The sequence below is a fragment of the Austrofundulus limnaeus genome, unplaced genomic scaffold, assembly GCF_001266775.1.
Source record: "Austrofundulus limnaeus strain Quisiro unplaced genomic scaffold, Austrofundulus_limnaeus-1.0 Scaffold1308, whole genome shotgun sequence".
NCBI classification, from domain to species: Eukaryota; Metazoa; Chordata; class Actinopteri; order Cyprinodontiformes; family Rivulidae; genus Austrofundulus; species Austrofundulus limnaeus.
Genome location: NW_013953710.1, coordinates 2,818 through 12,277, shown reverse-complemented (window position 1 = coordinate 12,277; position 9,460 = coordinate 2,818). Strand labels below are relative to the sequence as shown.

At 36.0% G+C, this 9,460-nt stretch overlaps 1 protein-coding gene across 5 annotated transcripts in view; it reads right to left on the bottom strand.

Annotated features, from left to right (window-relative positions):
- The window catches only part of strbp (spermatid perinuclear RNA binding protein), a 46,048-nt gene that overhangs the window by 33,786 nt on the left and 2,802 nt on the right, over window positions 1–9,460 (bottom strand). For 3 of the 5 annotated variants that reach the window (XM_014031733.1, XM_014031731.1, XM_014031735.1), the window contains exon 2: window positions 1,248–1,347. The exons of the other annotated variants lie outside the window; for them this stretch is intronic. The gene's annotated coding sequence lies outside the window, so the exon portion shown is untranslated. The remainder of the gene's footprint in view (window positions 1–1,247; window positions 1,348–9,460) is intronic. 5 annotated transcript variants of the gene reach the window in all.

The following is a 9,460-nucleotide window of genomic DNA, read 5'->3' as shown; positions in this document are numbered from 1 at the left end:
GTCACCAGGCAATATTATCGCTTATCGCAATAAATTTTGAGACAATTAATCGCCCAGCAAAATTTGTTATCGTGACAGGCCTATTCAGTTTTGGCCAATAATCAATCCTTTACGTTGTTTCTCAWTTAAGAGGCTAAATTTAAACACATGCTTGGTATTTTATCTCACTACTGAGTGATTCATTGACCAAATAAAATTAGTACAAACTAAATTGAGTGAATGAACTCAGACACACCAGTGAAAAAAAGGCCTCCTGTTGAGCTAGGGCAGCCATGGTTGAGTTATGAGCACTGTGGAGAAGAGCAGTGGAGGATATTTTTCTGCCTGGTTCAGTCTCAGTGATTCACTGTAATCTCTACTATTTAGACTTAAAAACATGCACACAGAGACCCCAAACACTCCCACTGAGATGATAGTGGGAAAGGCCACTGGGGCGAGCGGCATGAAAACTACTTTACATACATAAGTAGGCAGCTTACCGAAGCAGAGTGTCAACTCTGCAACCACTCAGACCACAGGCCCTGACTGAGTGTGATTAAAAACATCATAATGATAACGGTGACAACAAGGCCACAAATTACTGAAGCATTTGTTTTTTGTCGTTTGAGTATGGCCACAGACAAGTGTGTGTGGGGTGTTCAAGGCTGACATTGTAAATTTAAACCATAGTTGTTTATACACTCTTGAAAGGGCATCCCAGTATTACGCCAAGGTGTTCAACAGACCCAGTTCACTACAGGATACTGTGTCAGAGGCACGGTTTGTCTCACCTGAGTGTGAAAACAAAGCGCTTTAGAGCAACCTCAGCGCAGAAAAGAATGTGTTAGAATTTTTTTATCTCTCTTCTGAGCAAAATTCAACTAACAAGAATAATAAAGTTCTTCAAGGTGAGACAGTGAAAATGAAAACCATCATCCTTGACTGATATTACACCTCAACTCGTACAGAATGCTAAATGTCCAAATCTTTTGTTTGGGACCAAAAAGGATAGTGTGGGTTTATGATTCTCCAAATCGTTGGAGAATCCAGTGTCTCTAAAGAATTTTAAATACAATCTCCATGGTTTAGGTCACAAGCTTTTAAATATTGTCTTTGTTTTCTTAAAATTTCACAATTGCTCTATCAGGCTTTTACAAATTCTTTCACCAAACAGAAGCAAACAATATTTYGTCTACATTATTTATTTTCTTCCACTAGTAAAACAAACCAAAGGGGAAAAAAAAGGTAAAAGTAAGAGAACAACTCACCTTTTTCCTGTTCTCTTTTCCACCCACTTTTTGTGTCAATTAGTCTGTCCGTCAGTCTAGAGTCACTGTTTCCAGACGGGCAGGATTATATTAAGTTTACCTAAAAAAACACAAATTTAAAAGTTGATCAGCTCTGAGAGACAGCACTAAAAAAGGTTATGTATAGCTCTGATCATCAACTGGCAGCCCCTGCTTCATATCCGGCCCACGAGCTCATGCCATCGTTAAAAGTAATAAATTATTAATAACTTACACATAGAGCCCCATCACAGGAATTAGATCTGACCAAGCTCAGAAATAGTTAATGACAGCAGTAGCTTTGTCAATCAGAGAGTTTCTCGCGGCATGTGATCAGGCCCGACTCAGACCTTAGGAACGCTCAGGTGAGCAGCTTGTAGAAACGCTGCTGGTCAGCTCAGCAGGAGACACAAAGAGTCCCAAAAACACTAAAGAAACCAAGTCTGAGTCACACAGAAACTTTTTTAAATGTCAACAAGATTTAGACATCTACAAAATAGTATTTGCTATACAAAATGCCCTATGTATTCAAGACTTTTATGGACATTTTAGATGTCATCCAGATGTCTTTTGAACTCAGAAATGAGCACCTGAAGGAAAAATTAACTCTCAAACTAGCGAGTTTCCTCTAAGAAAATAATGAAATCCTGCACCAGGAGGTGTTAGACAAAGTTAATAAGTGAGAAAAATTAGAATCAGTGAGCTGAGCAGTAATTATCCTCTGCTATACAAGGTTTCCTTCTTTTAGCTTGTTTCCAATTTAAAGCATAAGAGAGAAAGTGGAAGATGTTTTAACACCGTAGAAAAATAAAATTCATGCCATAACATGATAGCAGCAGAAATTAAAAATAACTAAAGCAAGCCAGCCCTAATTTTCAGGAAAATGTTTTAAGATCATTACGTCACACTCCTTCACTGTAGAATTAAACAAACACCGCTAACAGGGCAGAGGTCAAAATTAGAGGCTGTACATTGCAACTGATTGTCAAAAGATTAAAAAACTTTAAAAAAGCAATTTYTCATGTGATGCTGTGGATCTAGACTTGCAAAATACTCGTTTAATCACGCAACACAAACAAGTTATGATTGAATGAGTTATTAATCTTGCTTGATTTCATTTGCACCACTCCACAATCAATAAAACCAATGCAGATTACTAAACCACTTAATGACAGACTATTTGATATGATTATTTGTGCATTTTAAAGATGTATTGACATTGTGGATGCAGGAATGATTCTACAGAGCATAAACCACAGTGTTCAATAATCAATGAATCACAACCTTCTAAAACCACACTTCACCACATGTTCGTCTTCATGTCGGAGAGACAGTCCTGAAAAACCAGATTAAACAAACTTGAGGTTGGCACGCCCCTTCCACAGTCACAAGGTGGTGTCTGACTGCCAAGAAAATCAAACCAAAGCAAACTGACTGCATTTGCTGTGAGTTGTTTGGGAAAAGAAAGGTGACGTTTCAAAGAAGAGGGCAGGGCAGGACTAAAGGTGGGTGTTGGTTGGTACGAGATTTTTGCAGTTCTGCAAGACAAACTGGTTCCAGGTCGACTTTAAAAATGCTGACACGTTCACATGTCAACTCAGAGAAAAAAAAATGATGCTACGCAAAGTTATAAGAAAAGTTCAGCTCACACAGTATCATTTTTGATTACAGAAAAAATCTCTAAATGGTAAATTTAGCTTGTATCTGGTAAAGTTTTGTACTAACTTAAAGATGCTGTCAGATTCATCTGTTATCACTATAGTTCATTTACATATTTTTTGTTTGTTTGATATTATAAAATGTTGAGCTTTTCCAACCACAGCACTAGTTTTCCTAAAAAATATTATTAAAATAATCTATGGCACACTTTTATCATAAACAATTAATTCCAAGCTTTGAAAAATGATAGTTAAATAAAGTTTACAGTTATTTTCCATAAAAATAGCAAATTTCCTGGGTTCATGGGACTTTTGTCCTAATTATACTGGTAGAGAAACACTGACCTTGAATAAAATTTATTTTATTTCTTACTTAGTTTAAAAGAAAAACTAGATTTTCTGTGAGGAAGGAAACAAAAACTTCAGGAGTTTTTGGTTTTTTAGAGTTAAAACAATAAATGTTAAATTAATGATGAAGTTTTCAAGGTCTGTCATCCAGATTAATCAGACCAAAACATAAATCTAGACTGAAAGAATTTATTTAGTTAGATACTCTACGTATATCTACAGTATACCGTGTCTGAGTCTTGTTAATCATTTATCACAACACACACAGACTTGGTCTGTTCTGAAGTTTAAAAATATACATTAAATATATATTTATACAATATATACAAACACAATATCAAGCCATACCTTTGAGTTAGCCCTCGTCAAGAAGAGCACTTCAGCAGAGGTTAATAAAGACATACAGAACTGTCAGATAACGATTTCCAACGGCTGGCAAATGATCTCAAATTTGTGCTAAAATGAAGTGGAGAAAAATCCCTTCTGTCTGCAGCATTATTTAATTTGCCAATCCTTCACACCTCTGTTGTATATTGTTAAAGATAATGACAAAAATCTGGGTGTCACACTGAGATGCAATGGTGAAACGAAGCGTAAACACAGACATTGTTTTACGCGGCAGCAGGTGGTGCAGACACTTGACTCAGTAAATAAAAACACAGCCAGTAAAATATTCAGCTTGTTAGTCACAGATTGTCAACATRAGTGACTGCTATTTGAGCACAGAAGAATACATCTTAAAAACACACCTGTTTGGAAACACAGGGAGACAGAACAAATGCCCACACCTAAACATCTGCAGATCTGCCAATAAATTTGTTGGTGCCCTTCCACAAAAATCAGAAGAACATGACCGGAGCCAGTACTCTGGAACAGAGTTAACACAACAAAAGGGATTTTTTTTGTAGATCTGAACCTAACTGAAATCAATATTTGATGAGAAACAGCACTCAATCCCATTAAAACCTGTGCTTTCATTAAAATAAGTCATAATTCTGAATGTGCTTCACTGTTCATTGTGCAGATTACAGATAAATCCCTTAATATATTTTTAAAACAGTAATTGAGTGAGTTAATGTTCTTAAAGTATTACATGTCATTTTAATCCCAATAATCTCCAGTGTAACTCAGTCTCACTGCAGTGACATTTGCCTGCACATCTAAAAGAAATTTACTGGATAAACAAAATAACAATAAATTGAATCAATTAAGGTCTTTGGAGACCAGTGTGTGTTTTAGTGGCGTTTTTTTGATTTATTATCTAAATGTGACAAAAACCAGACAATTCAAAAGGTCACTGGCATCCACTCTAATGCAGCAAAAAGCCCTGGAATTAGCTCTGTTTCTATATTTTATCATGATCTGAGACAGGCTGGCCCTTGGATTACCACTGATCCACATTACATCCAAAAAAATAATTTAAAAAAAGAAAACATGAATACAAGATCTGGAAGATAAAAAAGAAGGAATATGATCAGGTGAAGAAGCACTTTATTGTAGCAGATTTCAGTGATGTGAGACTGACAGGGAGAGAGATGCTGCTACCAGCCGTATGTAGAGTGAAAGAGGTGTTAAGTATGAGGTTAAGTCAGGTAAAGGGACACTTGAGATGAGAAACTGAGACTGAGTGAGAGCTGCCGGGGAGTTTCTGCACCGCGCCTGTTGTTCTGCATTGTTTAGGCCCCTTTGTTCTTCCTCCTTCCACTCAGAGACTAAAGCAATTCACCCAGAATRGGCCATTGCAGAGTAATTTACTGCTGACCACATGGCTTTATTCCCAGGAGCACGAGCTGAGATAAATTAAATGGCTTTTTCTTGTAGAGGAGATGATCTTGTAATCAGTTTAACTGAATGAGACATTTTCAAACTGAAAAACAGTCATCTACTCAGCTATATATAAAAATGAATAGCCTTAAATGATCAAATTATACTGAAGCTTTGATGTAATAAACATTGCACAGACTTTCTAATAAAGCTACCAGTCTCTCTCTCACTCACTCACTCACACACACACAAAGTATACAAATAACCTTAAAAAACACATTTAATTGCAATAAATGTAGACACCAAATCACAAATCCTGTTGTCAATCATTACAAATTTATATATAACTCAAAAGCTCAAAAWATTACTGTGATGTCCAACTGGTTCTGGTCCCAATGAGGACTGCTGGTCCTCACACAGTTAATGAATTCCCCAGAAAAAAGAGGTCCAGTGAGAAAATGAAAACACAAAAACACACAAAGTGATCAACAGTTTGAGTTTGAAAAAAACAAACACCCACCCTCAATTCTCTAAAGGCTTAAAGCCCAATTAGAAGTGCACCAACTTCTATTTAGAAAGGAAGACAATGTAATGCTGTTTCAGCACTACTGCACAAAAGATTTCTCACCTCTTTGTTCTGTAGGGACAAAAAATAAAAATAAACGTGTGCCATCTGGACTGAAAAATTTAACACGGTAACTTTTTGTTTTTCTGAAAATAAATAAATAAATAAATAAATAAATAAATAAATAAATAAATAAATAAATAAATAAATAAGGGTTAGTGGAAAAGTGATAGTAGGTGCACATAATCTTTTTTTTATTATTTTTTTGGGTTTATGAACATTTCTTATAGCCTGCCGGCAAAGGCAATAGGGCAATACTTTTTTTCCCTGTGTCAATGTGTTTGATTTTAATGAAATTCTCAGAAAGGAATCACTGAATGCACCCCTACAACCGAACTTCATTCAAGATGTTACCTACACAACCTCAAATACAAAAATGGCTTTAACTCTGTCGTGTACAGATATTGAGGTAAAATATGGCGTGTCAGTAGCTAAGAGACATCCTCAACATTTAGTTTGAGTTCTATCACATCTGGTCATTCACAAGGTTTAAACAAAACAGACATAACCAGCCCATAACTATAAACAGTCATTTCTCAACATCAGATGATCTTAAAGGAGACATATGATGTTTTTAAATCCTTCCTTTTTACATTTAAATCATACAGTTTGGGTCAATATAAAGTAGAACTGCAATGCTTTGGTCTGAATTCCTTCTTACTGTAGCTCCACAAGCACCCTGTATCAGTTGTATCCGTGCTATTGCATGCTTTTAGCCAGCCTTTGTGCCAATATTTTGTAGGTACAGTATTTCCTGGAGTTATTTCCCTGTCTGCAGCAAGAAGCACTCGTCTCGAGAAAGGGAAAAAGAAAAATCACGGAAAGTTTAAATCCAAAAGTTATCCAGTTATGGTGGTTTGACTTAAGAGACCTGCAGGCCACAGCTGGGTGGTCTCTGAAGCTGTCAGCACTACACTGGCTCACTATTTCAGGAGCTGGGAAGTAACTTTTCGGCCACTAGCTCGCTCTGATTTAAAAAAAAATTATCTCGCTCGGAGATTAAGAGGCACGACAGGTGGAGGTGTCTCTGCTCCCCAGGACTCCGTCTTTTCTTAGATCCTCAAATGTTTATGTCCCAGCCTTATGGGAATTGCGGAAAATTTGGTGTGTCACGTGTGACTGATACAATCATAATTTTTAAATTTCTATACTGTGGTACACCAAAATACAGTCGTACCCCTCAAGCCTACTTTGCATGACATGTCCTCTTTAAAACTCTGGCGTAAAAGGCAGCAGGGGATCTCCATTCTAAGAAGGAATCGTAGGTGTTTCATTGAAGTCAGTTTACACAAATGTAAAAGTGAAATCTTACTTTAAAAAAACTGAAAAAATGTAAGGTATGTGAACAAACAAGAAAACTGTTTGTTTTGTTCAAGTCCTGTTTCAGTTTTAGGCCTGTCGCGATAGACAATAAATCAATTAATTGCACGATAACTTTTTTTGAGGTCGGTAAAAAAAAGACGGCGATAAGTTTCATTTTCCTGCTTGTTTGTTTACTTCGTCTCTCTCCCTCTCTGCTCCGCTGCACAGGAGCTCAGCTGACCNACACACACAAAAAAAGCTTTTTTTTATTGCAGAAATGTTTAAATATAATTTGTATTTCATTTCATTGGTTTATATAAAAAAAAAAAAACCTGACCAATCAAACTTTGATTACTGCAAAAGTGGATATAGCTGAAGCAAAGTTTACAGTACAAAAAAATAAAAAACCTGTTAGATCCTGATTCCATGGGCAGAAATGAAAATTTGAAATCCTAATGAGTTACGAGTAAAGCATCTGCTGTGTAAAATTAGTTTAAAGTATAACATTACAGCAGCAGAATCTGCACTGGGATGCATTGCTTTTCTAATTGCAGCTCTTTAAACAATTTTCTATTTCCATTAAAAAAAAGATCCAGTAAATTTGTTTTAAGAGCTTAATTGAAACCAAGCAGGTAAGTATTTGTGCAGATGAACATTAACACATCAGGCCTATAGTAGACATTAAAAACTGCCTTTTAGATTCACACCGTGTAGGCGGTCTGATTAATACATATAAAAGACGACACACCGTGAAAATCCTTTATAACAAGAGATAATAAATTTAATGTAAAAACAACAAATGCATCATTAGGTTTATATCTTCCAACAAGTTATTTTGTGGTGATCACTAAAAGTCTTGCCTTTTGGACAAAGATGTGTTTGTTAAAACATTCAAAGATAAATCTGAATAGAAATAAAATCCTGATTTTGTAATACTGTACAAAACYTGACAAAAGAAATTTAACACAGACTCACATCTAATCAAAGAGTGATCTCACTCAAAGACTAAATACGAACATAAAGCCCAGTTATGCGATTATATTAGGCTATTATATGGTCTATTTGATGTCACATCCACTGTGCTGCTGCTTTGTGTCTCCCCTGTGAAGTGTTTCCTTCCATTCAATTAGCCACGCAAGTGTTTGCAACTAATAGATATGATTCAGCCTTTTTTTTCTCCAGGTTTTCGGGCCACATTGAGTAACTGGTGAATAAACTCTTCAAATAGCTTGCATTGGTCTGACAGAGAGCTCAAATAGAGCAAGAAAACGGCAGGAAAATATAGGAGGAAAAAGCAGCTTTGAGTCTCCGTTTATCTCAGCCACACTTGTATCAACACACACAAGTGACAAAGACTGAATAAAACTTGCCCCAGGCTTCAGACAGTAGATTTTAACAGTAGAGCTTAAAACCTTCAATCCTTTTACCCAGTCGTTTTCGCCTCCTTCATGGTTGTCATAGCTACAGCCTGCCTCCTCGCCTGTACTTTGGGAAGGGTGAGACTTTACCACCGAGTCAGTGATATGTGTGGTAAAACCAACAGAGAGGTTCTCGACACCTTCCATGTACCGAGCTTATACAGTCGCGCTCTGACTCTGAGGGAAAGGTGTGAGAAATGAAAAGGTGAGCCATGTTGTTGTGAGTTCACACTTGTCATTCAGTTCAGCGCTGAAATAAAATCACAAAAAAAATTATAATAATAAAAAAGACAACTTTTATTTTAGTGCCCCGAGTGTCAACTTCAAAACCATTTATGAACCCTTAAAATATAAAAAGGACCACCATTCTTTGATTAATGCATACTGCCCACTCCCCTTCATGCACGCTTTCTAACATCAGTTGGCTTTGGCGGCCATCTTGAATTGGACTGTCTCTTAAGGGATATTATTTCACAAATATTTACTAGACTGTAAAAATACTTTAGTTTTTATAAATAAAAAAATAATACCATACTATTTATGCACAAAGTGTATAAAAAGACATTAGGTGTTCTGGTGCGAGGCTGTGAGCTCTATCCACCCTGAAGATTAATTTTGACAGTATCTGACAATCAGCCACATTAAATTAAACTAGAGCGCGTTGACAGAGAAGAATGTAGAAATGCCTGAAACTGAAAAAGATGTCAGGGRTCCCTCTAAAACTAATCAACTTTAGATAAACATCCAATGATTACATTATATCACCGAATTTATAAATTCATACAATGATTTTATTAATCAAACTATTTTTGCTAAGTTGCAAAATTTGAAACAAACATTTTTTTCCAGGTGCTTCAGATTCAAGAAACTACTGTAAAGAGTTAAGATTTTAAACAAATGTGACCCATCACATCGAAATGAGGACTAAGTCTAAAAGTGGTATATGGAGAAATAGGCAAATATAGCATTTTAATTTAAACATTTACAATTTTGCATTTCGTCAAAATATAACAAATAAATGTCTTATCAATGAACTGTGTGAAATATAATCATAAAAAAATTTGAGGCACTTTCTTGAGT